The sequence below is a fragment of the Cetorhinus maximus genome, unplaced genomic scaffold (assembly GCF_964194155.1).
Source record: "Cetorhinus maximus unplaced genomic scaffold, sCetMax3.hap1.1 HAP1_SCAFFOLD_3883, whole genome shotgun sequence".
NCBI lineage: Eukaryota > Metazoa > Chordata > Chondrichthyes > Lamniformes > Cetorhinidae > Cetorhinus > Cetorhinus maximus.
In genome coordinates this window covers 4,987-21,458 of record NW_027599789.1, presented here as the reverse complement: position 1 = coordinate 21,458, position 16,472 = coordinate 4,987, and the positions used below count along the sequence as shown (strand labels likewise).

The 16,472-nt window shown below is 43.1% G+C and overlaps 1 long non-coding RNA gene across 1 annotated transcript; it reads right to left on the bottom strand.

Moving 5' to 3' along the window:
- Positions 1 to 4,455: 4,455 nt before the first annotated feature.
- On the bottom strand, positions 4,456 to 11,332 carry LOC144678252 (uncharacterized). Its single transcript, XR_013576010.1, has 3 exons — positions 11,215 to 11,332; positions 9,812 to 9,911; positions 4,456 to 7,524 (listed from the first exon to the last, which is right to left on the bottom strand). It is a non-coding gene; the product is annotated as an uncharacterized LOC144678252 (long non-coding RNA).
- Between the last annotated feature and the right edge of the window lie 5,140 nt (positions 11,333 to 16,472).

Below are 16,472 nucleotides of genomic sequence, written 5' to 3'. Positions count from 1 at the left end.
AAAATTCCTCACTGATAATGGTGGAAATTTGCTCGTGACGAGCTTGTGGATATGTACGAAAACATGAATATAATAGTTATGAATGCCACAGCTGAAAGCCCCCTTAGTAACGGAGTGTGTGAAAGGAATCATGCAGTAATAAATGAGATGCTTTGTAAAATATTGGTGGATGGACCAAGCTGAAAATTATCATCAGCTCTAGCATGGGCTGTTCATGCCAAGAATTCATTGCAGATGGTTGTGGGCTATAGTCTATATCAGTTGTTTTTTGGTAGAAACCCAAAAATTCCTTCAGCCCTGAATGGTCAGCCCCCAGTTTGGGAGGGAACTATGATTAGCTCTACCTTATCTGAGCATCTAAATGCACTGCACATAGGTAGAAGAGTGTTCTTTAAAGCCGAAGTTTTGGAAATAATCCGGCGAGCTCTAAGACACAATGTACGACCATCGGAAACTATTTTCAAACGGGGAGACATAGTATACTAGAAGAGAGAAGGACTTAATGAGAGGAAAGGCCCAGGAAAGATTATCAGTAAAGATGGTAGAACAGTCATTTACAACATGGGAACTACACTATTCGGGTGCACTCATCAAGGTTAGTTAGCACAGAGTACAAATTTGCGGGTTCAGAAAGTGTAGGAAGGGACGAGGAACCATGTGCTTCTCATACCCATATGTTGCATGATTGTGAGGACCAGGTAGCTAAAGTTGACAGGGTATCTGAAGATGGAGACAGCACTTTGGGCAAAGAAGATGAAGCGATTTGTCCCAGAGGATGAATGTCGAAAGCTGGCACGAAAGTTACATACTTGCCAGAAGGAGCCAGTCAATGGTGGGATGCAATGATTGTAGGTAGAGCAGGGAAGGCCACTGGAAATATTAAAACTGGTTAAATGTACGAGATAAAGGCCTATGGATTGGAAACATGAAGTACAAAAGTGGAAGGCACGGAAATGCAGTATCAGTTCAGACAGTGGGCCTGGGAGTGAACATGCCTCTCAGAAGAGATGTGGGACTGTTGAATGAACACCTATGAATGAGAGAGGGAGATCAAACCTAACATCCGGAGCATGATAGAAGGCAGATAGAGAGTATAGCTTAACAAGGTCAAGGAAAATGGCACAGACTGGTAACAAGGGGCAGAAGCCCATGTGATTGAGAAGTCTTATTAGTTTCAAACAAATTAGACTATAAATTAATAAAGAATGCCAAACAGCAAGAATTACATAGTTGGAAAGAATTTGGGGTATACACAGAGATGTCAGATAGGGACCAACAGCTCTGTCTCATATGCAGATATGCATGGAAAAGGTGCTTCCTGATGGGACTTCTAAAACTAAAGCCAGACCAGTGGTATGAGGGTTTGAAGAAAAACTGGGTGACAGGGGTGTGCGAGTAGATTCACCTACTTCAGTGAAAGTTATGTTGGATATCCTTTTGGCTCTATTAGCTACAAATGCATGGGAATGCAAGTCCATTGATATTAAAGCTGCTTTTTTGCAGGGAGACCAACTTCAAAGGGAAATTTTTCCCCGTCCATCAAAAGAGGTGCCAAACGCAGAAAGGATTCTCTGGAAGCTAAATAAATGTGTATACAGTTTAAATGATGCCTCCAGAGTTTGGTATTTCTCAGTGAGGTCAGTTTTGTTAATGCTGGGCTGCCTTCAGTTGGAAGGCCCGGCAATGTTTTATTGGTACCACGGAGGGAACTTGCAGGCATCTTTATGATGCGTCTAGATGATTTGTGTGGGGTAGTAGTGAATTTGAAACAGTTACCATTAATGGGCTCAGAATGGAGTTTAAAAATTGGAAGTCAGCCTTTTGTTGCATTTAAGTACATTGGATTGGAAATCAGGCAGGAAGGATCACATATCCTTTTACATCAGCAATCCTACTCAGAGAACATCAATCCCGTTGCAAATAGTCGTGGTAGGGCCTCCCAGAAAGATACCGCGGCTACTGAAATTGAAAAAAAGGAATGCAGAAGTCTAATTGGGCAACTCAGTTGGCTAGGCAAACAAACAAGGCCTGATGTCAGTTCTGACATTTTGGAATTAAGCACTAAAATGAACGATCCCAAGGCTGAAGGGATTATTCTGGAAAACAAATCATTGACAACATTAAAAATGGAGCAGTGTGTTTGAAATTCCATCTCTGGGTGATGTTAGAAAAATGAAATGGATTGTGTTTAGTGATGTGCCTTATGCACACCTATATGATGGGTTTTCAAGCATGGGAGGATTTATAATATTTCTTATGGTGAAAAAGACAAATGCTGCCTTTTGACATTGGAATCTAAAAAGATGCAAGGAGTTGTAAAAAGTACGTTAGCAGCGGAGACTCTTGCCCTTGTTGAGGTGATAGATATGGTATTCTATCTATCAAAGATACTGGAAGACGTTTTAAATGGAAAAGGGTATTCAGGGACGATACCTATCGAATGTCTCATAGATAATAAGTCACTTTGGGAAAATGTTCACTCTATGAAGTGCGTTAATGGGAAGAGATTGTGAATTGACATTGCAAGCTTAAAACACATGCTCGAGAATAAGGAGATTGCCAAGATCGAATGGATTGATAGCAGCTACCAGTTATCTGACTGCTTCACCAAAAGAGAAGCGAGCTCCAAGAAGTGATTAGAGATCTTTAAAGAGGGATGTCTTTTTAAGAAAAATATACTCCTTTTCTGCAGACATATCTGTACATGTGTTGTCTTTTTTTAAGGAGGGGAATAAGGTGAATTTATTGAATGAAACAATATATATTGATAAAAGCAAAAATAAAAGCAAACTACTGCGGATACTGGAAATCTGAAACAAAAACAAAAATAGCTAGTAAAACTCAGCAGTCTGACAGCATCCGCGGGAGGAATACAGTTAACATTTTGAGTCCGTATGACTCTTCATCAGAACTATATACTGATGTTTGTTATTACTATTTTTTTTTGTGTGATTATATAAACTTAAAAGTTATTTTATTTTTAAGAAGAGGGGAATCTGTTAGGGAAGGAAACAGTTAAAGAAGTTCAATTGCTAATTATTAGGTTGTTTAACTAAGTACCCATTCGGTTGTATAAAAGGGATAACAGTTGAGACAAGTTGGCTCTGTGGAGAGTTTTATGACAAGCAATAAAACTCTGTCTGAAGGAGTCAGTCTTGGCTTTGGTCTTCATTTCTAAACAACTATTGGAACTTAACATATAATTGTATAAGACTTATTTACACTTGTATTCCAATCCCTTTGTAATATAGGCTAACATACCATATGCCTTCCTAATTACTTGCTCTACCTGAATGTTAAGCTTCCGTAATTCATGTACAAGGGCAGCCAGGTCCCTCTGAATACAACCATTTCCCAGTCTTTCACTATTTGAAAATTATTTTGCTTTTGTTTTATTTTTTTCTCCCCAAGTGGATAATTTCACATTTCACCACCTTGTATTCCATCTGCCATGTTGTTACCCACTCACCCAACCTGTCTATATCCCTCTGCGGACTCTGTCCTCCACACTGTTTACTTTCCCACCTAACTTTGCATTGTCAGCAAATCTGGATACGTTACACTCAGTCCCACCGTCAAGGTAAATAATATAGATTGCAAATAGCTGATTCCCAATTACTGATCCTCGTGGCGCCTGCCAGTTATAATCTGCCAACCTGAAAATGTCCCATTTATTCCGAACCTCTGTTTTATGTCTGTTAACTGACCCTCAATACATGCTAAGATATTGTCTCCATCACATGAGACCTAATTTTGTGTAATGACCTCTTCTGTGACACCTTATCAAAAGCTTTTTGAAAATGTAAACTGCTTTCCCCTTATCCACCTGTTATGCCCTGTTCCCTGTGTTATTCTCATTATCTTTTCCCGACCCACTCTGCTTACTTTTACCCAAACATTGCTCTGGAGCTTGACATTTCCCTTGCTGCTTTTGAATTTACTCTTTCCTGAATTATCCCACACCCACCACCACCAGCTGGGCTGGTAAGATGGGCAGAGCAGTGGCAAATGGAATTTAATCCTGAGAAGCTTGCATTTTGGGAGGACTAACATGGCAAGGGAATACACAATAAATGGTAGGACCCTAGGAAGTATAGAGGATCAGAGGGACATTGGTGTACATGTCCATAGATCCCTGAAGGCAGCAGCACAGGTAGATAAGGTGAAGACGGCATATGGGATACTTGCCTTTATTAGCTGAGGCATGGAATATAAGAGCAGGGAGGTTATGTTAGAACTGTATAAAATGCAAGTGGACTTCCCAGGATTAAATTCCATTTGCCACTGCTCTGCCCATCTTACCAGCCCATCTATATCGTCCTGTAATCTAAGGCTTTCCTCCTCACTATTTATGACACCACCAATTTTTCGTTTCACCTGTGAACGTACTGATCATACCTCCTATATTCACGTCTAAATCATTAATGTACACTACAAACAGCAAGGGTCCCACAGCTGGAGTACTGTGTGCAGTTCTGGTTGCCACACTAGAGGAAAGATGTGATTGCACTGGAGAGGGTGCAGAGGAGATTCACCAGGATGTTGCCTGGGCTGGAGGATTTCAGCTATGAAGAGAGACTGGATAGGCTAGGGTTGTTTTCCTTATAGCAGAGAAGGCTGAGGGGGGACCTGACAGAGGTGTACAAAATTATGAGGGGCAGAGATAGGGTAGATAGGAAGAAACTTTCCCCCTTAGTGGAGGTGTCAATAACCAGGGGGCATAGATTTAAGGTAAGGGGCAAGAGGTTTAGAGAGGATTTGAGGAAAAAAAAATTTCACCCAGAGAGTGGTTGGAATCTGGAACACGCTGCCTGAGGGGGTGGTAGAGGCAGGAGCCCGGACAACATTTAAGAAGTATTTAGATGAGCACTTGAAATGCCAGAGCATACAGTGGCCCCACACAGGCCAAGTGCTGGAAAATGGGACTGGAATAGATAGGTGAGGCCAGCATGGACATGATGGGCTGAAGGGCCTGTTTCTGTGCTGTATAACTCTATGACTCTCTGTTAGTGTTTTTTTTGGTGTTTCTTCAGGTGTCTTTCCAAATGACTATAATAAAGCTGAAGAAAAATAAAACTAAAGAAGTGAGCTTTCACAGGTAAACAGAGCTTCAACCATCTTAGACCAAAAAGTGTTAAAGAGGATGGGGCTTCCCACAACTTGTGAGCTCTGAAGCATAACCTCAAGGGTGAAGCTTATCTTCAGGGAATCACATTTTTTGTGCCTTTTCCAATTGTACAAGTCAATTGTGATTCATACTTAAAGGTTTACTTTCACTCAGTAATTATAACTTTTCACATTTCTCAGCACAGGAACTGGCAGCATTTTAGATTAAATACCAATCGTGCACTTCTCTTGGAGCTGGTGTATGGAGAAGATCATGTCCTCTGTAGATCTGCCAGCACAGAAACTGCACTCTGCTTCTGGGTACACTCAGTCTGCAAATAGATGAAGTCTTTAAGCATGACCCTAGTGAAGGTCTTCCCAGTGACGTTAGGGAGTGAGATGCCCCTGTAGTTGTTGCAATCTCCTCTGTCACCTTTGTTTTTGTTTATTGTGATGATTTTTGCTTCACACATATCTTGTGGAATGGATCCTACCTTCCAACACAGGAGGAGATGATGAAGGTGTGGCAGTAGATGGGACTTTCCGTGCTTGAGCAGTTCAGCTGGAATCCCATCCTTGCCGGGTGCCTTTCTGCTTGCTGAACAATCAATGGCCTTTTCCAGCTCAAGTGATGAGGTTTCCTTGTCCAACTCAGCCCTGACAGGAAGCTGCTGGGGAGAATCAAACAGAGACTGGGAGATGTCTGTCTCACAGGGAGTACAGCTCCCAGTGTTAAACCCAGTGACAACCTGTTCACTTCTGTCAGTCAGCACTTCACCATCTGCCCATTTCATGGGAGGGGCAACTTTGATGATGGTCGGACCAAGCGCCCTCTTGATCCCATCATACATGGCACATAGTTCCCGTTGTGACAGGCAGTTTGGATTTCTTGACACAGGCTGATCCAGTGTTTATTTACACAGCTCCTCCCTGTCTTTTGCACAACCATCTTGGAACTTTCAAGTTGTGCAGTGTTCTAGCTGTCGGCTTTATGTTGTGCATCAGGTTGGCTTTGCTTTTTGCTTCAATGACAGATTCATCTCTGCTGAGTGGGTCTCAAACCAGCCTTTGTTGTGGGTTCCACCTTTAACAGATGTTGCTGCTGCTGTATCAGAAATGATTGAATCAGCAACTTCCAAACTTCATCAATATCAATGTTGATTGATGAAGCTTTTATTGATGTGCTGGTAAAATATTTTACTGTTTTGTTTAACCTTCCTTGATAATTTAATTTCATGATGGAGGTGTCACGGTGAAGAATGTGGAAGTCAGTAAGAATTGTCGGCAAGGATTAATCAGCACTTTCTAATTGTCGATGTTAATCAGAGGAACTGCAAAATACACAGAGGCGGCAGGAAAACTCTCCCCACAAAAGCTCCCAAAACCCCCATGAATGTTCAGTCACTTGGGTGACCCAGGAAAAAAGTTGCCTCTGAATGTGAGAGACAGAATCTGTAAGAAACAGCTTCTCCGGTCAGATTTTGTCTCTCCTGAACTTGCTGTTCTTCTATTCAGTCCTGGATGTGATGAACAGAAAAATCCAATCACTATAGTCACTTGTGAACTTGCTGGTGTCTCAGCAGTGTGGATGACCGACCAAATCTCTTCCCACACATGGAACAGGTGAATGGTCTCTCCCCAGTGTGAACTTGCTGGTGTCGCAGAAGGGTGCATGTCTGATTGAATCTCTTCCCACACACGGAGCATGAGTACGGCTTCTCCCCAGTGTGGGTGCGCTGGTGTACTGTGAGGTCAGATGATTGCTTGAACCCAGTCCCACAGTGAGAGCATCTGAACGGTCTCTCGTCAGTGTGAACACGTTGATGGGACATCAGTTCCCCAGAACTTTTATAGCATTTCCCACAGTCTGGGCATTTGAAAGGTCTCTCATCAGAGTGAACTCGCTGGTGTCTCAGTAGGTGGGCTGAAATGGTGAATCCCTTCCCACACTCGGAGCAGGTGAAGGGCCTCTCTCCAGTGTGCATCCGCTGGTGTGTCAGCAGGTTGGATGACTGAGTAAATCCCTTCCCACACTTGGAGCAGCTGAATGGTCTCTCCCCAGTGTGAGTGCGCTGGTGTGTCAGCAGATGGGATGAGGTAGTGAATCCCCTCCCACACTTGGGGCAGGTAAACGGCCTCTCCCCAGTGTGAATGCGCCGATGAATTTCCAGCCTAACTGGATAATTGAATCCCTTCCCACAATCACCACATTTCCACAGCTTCTCCCCAGTGTGACTCTGCTTGTGTCTCGACAGGACAGAACAAGTGTATGGTTTCTCTCCAACGTGAACGGTGCTTTTTCCTTCCATGTTCAAAATCTGGTAATATTCAGGTTACAATTAATTGGACAACTTTGCCAGATCCTGATGTGATGTTTGATTTCAGTTTCCTGACTGCAAATTCTCCCCTTCTAATATCCTGTGAAATTGATTGACAACAGAAAAAAGGGAGTGAGAGAGAACCCACAAAAACACAAAGACAGGTTATGAAATTGAGCTGAATGAATCTGGTCATTTGTGGGGCTGACACCAGGAAAAAGTGACCATGAAAACTGCTGGATTGCTGTGAAAATGCAATTGGATCACCAATGTCCTTCACAGAAGGGAACCTGTCACCCGGTCTGGGCCTGCACAAGACTCTGGCCTCTATGGGTGGAGAGAGAGAGAGAGGTGAGGGGCAAAGGGCAGAGAGAGAGATTTTATATATCTACAACTCGACCAGAACTTTGACACAATCTCCCAAACTCTCAGCCTCCACCACCTAGAAGGACCAGATTAGCAGGTGGATACAAACGCCATCACCTGCAAGTTCCTCTCCAACTCACACACCGTTCTGACATCTGACATCTAGCACTGCATGAGGAGAAATTTCCTCCATTTAACATACAAACATACAATTTAGGAGCAGGAGTCGGCCACTTGGAATCCCGAGCCTCCTCCGCCATTCAATAAGATCATGGCTGGTCTGATTGTAACCTCCCGCCTACCCCCGATAACCTTTCACCCCCTTGTTTATCAAGAATCTATCTAACTCTGCCTCAAAGATATTCAAAGACTCTGCTTCCACTGCCCTTTGAGGAAGGGAATTCCACAACCTTCTGAAAGAATAAAATACTCTTCTCTGTCTTAAATGAGTGGCCCCTTATTTTTAAACAGTGACCCACACCCTCATGTCCACCTTTGATGCTCTAGTTCCCAGTGAAGCCTTGACTCTCTCTCACCCTGGACACTCCCCCCAGTACAACCCTCATGTCCGTTCGTTTAGCTCCAAGGGATGCAGACTTGAACGGCGGACAACTGGTTTAACCATCCACCCCCAGATCTTGCTGAAGCACATAACGCACTATAGGTTTCTTTTCTCACCTATTACTGTTCACTATTCTAGGATCATCCTCGAATGCAAATATAACCCCAGGCTTCTTTTCTCTCATGCAAATCATCTTTCTTAAACCTTTTTCCACTGTCTCCTCCACCCTCACTTCCAATAGTAAGAGAGAGGAGCTCACAGACTTTTGTCACTAAGACCAAGATCATCCATTCAGCTGCCTCCACTGCTTCCTTCCCTTCCACTCGCCCACCTGGCCAAAGTTCCTCTGAAGTTGTCCCCTACCCTAGCCCTGAACAACTTTCTCTAGTTTCTCTCCTGTCTCCTAAATACCCTCTCCGAACTTAACTTGTCCATGACACCCACCTCTTGCTTCCTCAATACTTTTGTCACTTGAACTGCTAAATATTCAACTTCATCTCTTGGTCCCCATGTTAACAAATACTGTTAACAGTTCTCTCCAGGTGCTGTTCCTTTCTCCTTTAAATCTGCCACATCACCGCTTTCCTCAATAAGCATCGCTCAATACATAAGCTTTCCTCAGTAAATATTGGGAAGACTAAAGACATTGTCTTCAGTCCCTGCTACAAACTCCACTGCCTAGTCACCGATTCCATCCCTCTCCCTGGGAACTGCCTGACACTGAATCTGATTGTTCACACCCATGGTGAAATATTTCACCCCACGATGAGTTTCTAACTACATATCTGCATTATCACCAAGGCCGCCTATTTCCACCTCAGTAACATCGCCTGACTGCATCCCAGTCTCAGCTCATCAGCTGCTGAAACCATCATCCAATCCTTTGTCACCTCTGGACTTAACAACCCTAACGCACTCCTGGTCATCCTTCCAGATTTAACCTCCACCATCCAAAACTCTGCTGCTCTTGTGCTTACTTGGACCAAGTCTTGTTCATCCATCACCCCTGTGATCGCTGATCTGCAAAGGCTCCCAATTCAGAGGCAGCAACACTTAAAATCAGCATCCTTGGTTTTCCTCCATGGATGCTATCATCCCTATCTCTGTAATCTCCTCCAGCCACACAACCCTCCAATATATCTGCACTTATCCACCCTCTTAAGCATTCCCGATTTTAATTGCTCCATCATTGGTGGCCCAAGCTTTGGAAATTGCTCCCAAACCTCTCTAACTTGCTTTCCTCTTTTAAGACATATCTTAAACCAACCTTTTTCACCAAATTTATGTCCTAATATCTCATCGTGTGGCTCGTTGTTAAATGTAGCTTTGTAAAATTTTGTGAAATGCCCTTGAATGCTTTATGTTAAAGCTGCCAGATAAACACAAATTCTTTCCGTTGATTTGGACACACATCACCTTTCCTACGTCATCATTGGGTGAGAATCCTGTAACTCCTTACCTAACAGCATTGTGGGAGCACCTTCACCACACGGACTGCAGCGGTTCAAGAAGGTCAAACATCATCTTCTCCACAAGCAACTGGTGACTGGCAATATATGCTGGTATTGGTGGAGAGAGAAACAGAGTTAATTATTCAGGGTCTGTAGAATGAATTACAGGCAATAAAAATGGCGCAGAATTTGATGATCAATATAAGCTCAAAAGTGAAAGAGCTGGTAAGCCAGCAGCACACGTTCAGGGGATGGGCAGCAGTGGAAACCTCATTTAGACATGGTCAGCAGAAGGAACAGTAAAATACTGAACATAACTAAAATACGTTCATTATTAGAGACAGAGGAAGTTAGACAATGGCAGAGAGGTGATCAGGGAAGACAGAGTTGAAACAGAGCAATGGATGGACATGGATTCAGATCCACAGCAGAAGAATCAGACCAGCCCCAGAGCCATGGAATCTCTCATGAAAAGCAATGGTCAAAAATACTCACATCTGAAACAATTTCAGTTTTCAATTTGAAAATCTCCTGCTGGAACCTGCAGCTGGAAAGATATCAGAAGCACTGGAGTCAGAGAAAAATCTCTCAGTTGAGGAAATACCCGGGGAGCGGGGTGATGTCACTGAGCTACTGTCAGTGTGTGATGACATCACAGACACGAACACAGAACATCTGGGTCTGTGCAAACCAGTGATCACCACACATTATGAAGGATGTGAGGGTCCTTGAGAGGATGCAGAGGTTTATCAGAATAGTTCCAGGGATGAGGGATTTTAGTTGCAATGTTAGGTTGGAGAAACTGGGCTTGATCTCCTTGGAGCAAAGGAGATTGAGGGGAGATTTGATAGAGGTGTACAAGTTAATAATAGGTTTAGATAAGGTAGATAATGAAAAGCTTTTCCCATTATTTGATTGTAAAAAATTATGGATACGGATTTATGATTTTGGGAAGAGATTAAGAGGGAATGTGAGGAATAACTTTTTTTTATACAGTGAGTGGTAATGACCTGGAACTCAATGCTTAAGCTCAAAGGCCGATAATATCCAGGTCCTAATGAATCAGGTCTGCTCTGAACGTGATGTTTGGTTTGACTTTCCCGCCTGTAAATCCTCCCCTCCTCACCCTCTGTAAAAGGAGTTTCCAAATTCCATCCCTGTCAGTCCAGGATAGAAAATGGTACAAATGGCCTCCTCTGTGCCATAGTGACTCTATGGGTATTTCCTGTAATCTCATTTTGTAATTAAACCCTTGGAGTTCAGGTATCACTCAGGTAAATCTGTGCTACACTCTCTCCAAGACCATTCCATGCTTCCTTAGTTTGTTGCACAAAACTGAACGTATTATCCAGGTGTGGTCTAACCAGGGTTTGTGCGTCTTGGTGCTTTTCCACAGACAGAACAGACAAACCTTTTTCATTCCACATTCAGATGCTGATGATATTCAGGTTCTGATGAATTGAGTGACTCTGTCAGATCTTGATGTGACCTTTGGTTTGAGTTTCTCGTCTGTCAATCCTCCACTTCTAATAACCCTGGAAAAAACATTTACAAAGACCTTTATTGTCAGTCCAGGATAGAAATTTAGAAGAGACAAACATTACTCTTCGTTTGAGTTTGCTGTGTGGAAATTCACCTTCTCACCCCCTGTTAAAGGAGTTTCCAAAATCCATCCAGGATAGAAATGGACAACATCCTCTCCTCCTACTGACAGGGACAGGGATGACCGCGCATGCGCCCTGCTGCATCTCGCCCCTGGGAAAGATGGCGGCCGTTAACTTAGGCCTGTGACCCAGAGCAGGCCAACAACTGTCGCCCCATGCCGTGCAAACGCAGGATCAGGAGCTTCGAAGTGGGGGTTTGAAGTATTCTCCGGGTGTTTATGAGGCCTTCCCGCCCACTCCCCTGGCTCTAATCCTTTCCACCCACCCAGCGACCCCATTACTCAACCTCACTCGATTGTTTCTCCCTTCTCCGTCTCACTCCAGGCACAACCAGCACTGCGCATGCCCCAATCAGGGAACGCACTGCGCATGCTCAATTTCCAGCTCGGTAGTACTCCTGCGCAGCAAGCCCCCTGTCGTCTGGATAGGACACATTCTTCCCCGCGGAGAATGCTGGGTAACCACCCAGCCATTGAGAATCGATGTTGAATCGAAACACTCGGCAGATCTGTTGTGTTTGTGGAAAGGGAAACATCACTTACATTTCAGGTCTATGACTTTTCATTAGAACTGCACTGCATCATTAGACGGACGTTGAGTCTGTTTCTCAATCCCCAGATACGACCAGATATGCTGAGTATTTCCAGCATTGTCCGTTTTTATCTCTGGTTAAGGAAGCTTCTCTTGAACTTCACATTAGATTCATTACTAAGTTATATTTATTTTCGTCCTTGCAGAAGTGGAAACACCTTTCAGTTGTCTGGCCTGTAGAAACAGTTATGAGATCTTAAATTCCTCGATCAAGTCACCCCTCACTCACTTTTCCACATAAAACGTCTCCAGCCTGTTCAATATTTCTTGATAGGTATAACCTGTCAGTTGTAGCATTAGTCCAATAAACCTTTCTTGCATCGCCCCCATCGCTCATTTCTTGAATTGCTTCTAAATACATGTTATAATATGGAGACCTGAGCTAATCTGAGCACCGAACTCACTACTGTTCACAAATCGCAGTATGTTTCAGTATTTTATTCATTTTCTCCATTAGCTGAATATAAGATGGGATGGTATGAGCAGACCCAATGAGCTAGTCTGTAACACTACGGAGCATCTACAAAGTTGCTTTACAGTGAAACAGTGAGCTGTTTATCCATCAATTATTACATGAAGAACAGCGTGTCTGAGAATGACACGATTTCAGTGCGGCGTCACGAGGCCAGATTAAGTTGTTAATCTTATTGCCGAGCAGTGATAGGGAGCACTTGCAATTCATGTGCACTTTGTGCGCTTTCCAGATGAAAATAAATTGAATCTATCACTCTTGCTGAGTATATTCAAATAGAAATCCATTTCTTTTTGCATACTAAATGATTCAATGGATGTGCAAGATCATTTAATGGTGGAGCAGGTTCAGATGGTCGTATGGTCTCCCTCTGCTCCTATTTCTCATGTTCTTATGAACATCACAGTGAATCATTTCCATGCAAGCACAGCCGATGCAGCACCCGCCCTTTCACCTCCTCCTTTCCCACATTCCAGGGCCCCAAACACACTTTCTTGGTGACGCAGTGATTGCTACTCTTTGTTATTCATTATCATGTTTTCACTGCTCATGATGCAGTCTCCTTTGCACTGAGGATAATAAATCCGGCTTGGGCGACTTGTGGAGCATCACCATTGAGTGTTCAAGCGTGATCCTAGCTCTTGACCATTCTCTGGCCTCTCTGTCCTTGGCCTCCTGCACTGTTCCAATGAAGCTCCATGGAAGCACGAGGAACAGCAGCTCATCTTTGATCAGACACTTTACAACCTTATGGACTCTATAGTCATTTCAACAATTTCAGATCATAACCACACTCCAATTTTTTCAGACAGTAGGTGTTGGTAATGGTTCTGCTGTTATCGTTTGAACCCCCTCTGGACGTGTTTTCTGTTTCTTCATTTGTCCTATTAGTTTATTTATTAGTCTCATTATCACCAAATCTTACCTTGAATCATCACCCCCTTTGTCATTTAATCTCTCCAGCCTTCCTATCACAAGACCGTTTGTTCTTCCCTCCTCTCGCTCTCTCTTTCTCCTGACTCTGTCCTTACTGCTAAACTATTGAATCTCTGAATTCTTCCAGTTTGGATAAAAAGCCAGTGAGCTGAAACATTCACTCTGCAGGTCCGTGAACTATCAAATGAAGTAGAAAAAGAAAGGTATTATAAATTTCAAGAAAGTACACAGACAGGGAAAGGAGGAGAGGGAACGAACATATAAACATACGAACATAGAAACATACAAATTAGGAGCAGGAGAAGGCTATTCGGCCCCTCAAGCCTGTTCTGCCATTCAATAAGATCATGGCTAATCTGATTGTAACCACAACTCCACATTCCACATTCCTGTCTAGCCCCGATAACTTTTCATCCCCTTGCTTATCAAGAATATATCTACCTCCGTTTCAAAGGAAAAAACATATTCAAAGACTCTGCTTTCATCGCTTTTTCGGGAAAAGAAGTTCCAAAGACTCAAGGCTCTCTGAGAGAAAGAAAAGACTTCTCGTCTCTGTCTTAAATGAACAACACTTATTTTTAAACAGTGAGTCCTAATTCAAGATACTTCCACAAGAGGAAACATCCTTTTCACATCCACCTTCTCAAGACCCCTTATGTGTTTCAAGTAAGTTGCTTCTTACTCTTCTAAACTCCAGATACAAGCTTAGCCTGTCCACCCTTCCCTCAGAAGACAATCTGCCCATCCAAAGTATTAGTCTAGTAAACATTTTCTGAACTGATTCCAACGCATTTACACCCTTTCTTAAACAAGGGGAACAGCGCTGGACACAGTACTCTAGAAATGGTCTCACCACTGCCCTGTGTAACTGAAGCATAGCCTCCCAACTTTTGTATTCAGTTCCCCTTACAATGAACGATAACATTCTATTAGCTTTCCTAATTACTTGCTATACCTTTTGTGATTCATGCAATCGGACACCACGACCCCTCTGCATCTCAGTGCTCTGCAATCTCTCACCATCTAGGTAATAAGCTGCTTTTTTATTCCTCCTGCCAACATTTGGCAAGTTCACATTTGCCCACATTATGCTCCATTTGCCAGATGTTTGCTCACTCACGTTACCTGCCTATATCCCTTTTTAGCCTCCTTATGTCCTCTTCACACCTCACTTTCCTACTTTTCTTTGTGTCATCAGCAAATTCAACAACCATACCTTTCGTCCCTTCATTCAAGTCATTTGTATAAATTGTAAAAAATTGAGGCCCCGGCTCTGATCCTGAGGCACACCACTCGTTACATCTTACCAACCGGAAAATGACCCATTCATGCCAACCATCTATCCATGTCAATATGTTATCCCCCTCCACCATGAGCTTTTATTTTCAGCAATAACCTTTGATGTGGCACCTCATCAAATGCCTTCTGGAAATCTCAGTGCAGTACATCCACCGGTTCCCCTTTATCCACAGCACATGTGACTTTTACAAAGAACTCCAATAATTTGGTTAAACATGACTTATCTTTCAGAAAACCATGGTGACCTTGACAGACGTTAAGGGAAACATTAGAAGCTATTATTAAAGACGTTAATAGCAGGAGAGAAGTTTTGTGATTGGGTGGAAGACAGAAGAGAATAAGTAACACCAGGGATGAGGATGCCAGACAAAAGCAATGTGAATGGATTGGAATGGTAATTGGACGAGTGAAGAAACTAAAGGTGTGGAGAATCATTCTGTTTCTGTTACCTATTTCCGCTCTGATTGGAAATGTGTTGTTTCACTGTTGATCCATTTCTCTTCTGCTCCACGTTGGAAACTGATTCCTTCTCTTCCATTGACTTATGGAAAAATTTAATTGAGCAAATACACAACTGGCACAGGGGAAAGAAAATCATCAATTGAAGCATTGAAACAATGAAACAGAAATATTTATGATCCAGAAGGAGACCATTCGATCCATCATGTCCATGCCAGTACAAAAGGAGCAATCCGGTATAATCCCATGTTTTAGCTCTTGCTCCATAGCCTTGTAGGTTACAGCACCACAAATGCTTTTCCATGTGTTAGTTCCTTTACTTCAATGGTGGTTTCCGTCTCTATGATCAGCTCAGGCAGTGAGTTCCAGACCCCCACCACCTCCTGTGTGAAATTAATTACTCTACAGCTTTTCTCTAATTCTTCCACCAGATACGTTAAGTTGAATTGTTTAGTCTTCCATGGGTCAGCTGGTACCACTCTTGCTTCTAACTTAGAAAATTGTGAGCTCAAACACCATTGCCAGACATGAGCACAACCGCATAGGCTGACATTCCAGTGCAATACGGAGGGAATCCCGCACTTTCGAGTGTAATATGCCTTTTTGACGAGATGTTAAACTGAGGCTTCGTCTGCCCTTGGATGTACAAGATCCCAAATCACAATTTTGACCAAGAACAGGTGGTTAAGAAGGCATATGAAATTCTTGCATTTAATAGCCGAGGCATAGAATATAAGAGCAGGGAGGTTATGCTGGAACTGTATAAAACGCTGGTTAGGCCACAGCTATATTACTGCATGCAGTTCTGGAATCCGCATTATTGCAAGGATTTGATTGCACTAGAGAGAGTGCAGAGCAGATTTACCAGGATGTTGCCTGGGCTGGAGAGTTTTAGTTATGAGGAGAGATTGGATAGACTGGGATTATTTTCCCTGGAGCAGAGAAGATTGAGGGGGGACATGATTGAGGTGTAAAAGATTATGAGGGGCGTAGATAGGGTAGGCAGGAAGGAAGTATTCCCCTTGTTGGAGGGATCAATAACCAGGGGGCATAGATTTAAGGTAAGGGGCAGGAGGTTTACAGGGGATGTGAGGAAGAATTTTTTCACTCAGAGGGTGGTGGGAACCTGGAACTCACTGCCTGAAAGAGTGGAAGAGGCAGAAACCCTCATAACATTTAAGATGTATTTGGATGTGCACTTGCGATGCCATGGCATACAAGGATCTGGATCTCGTGCTGGAAAATGGG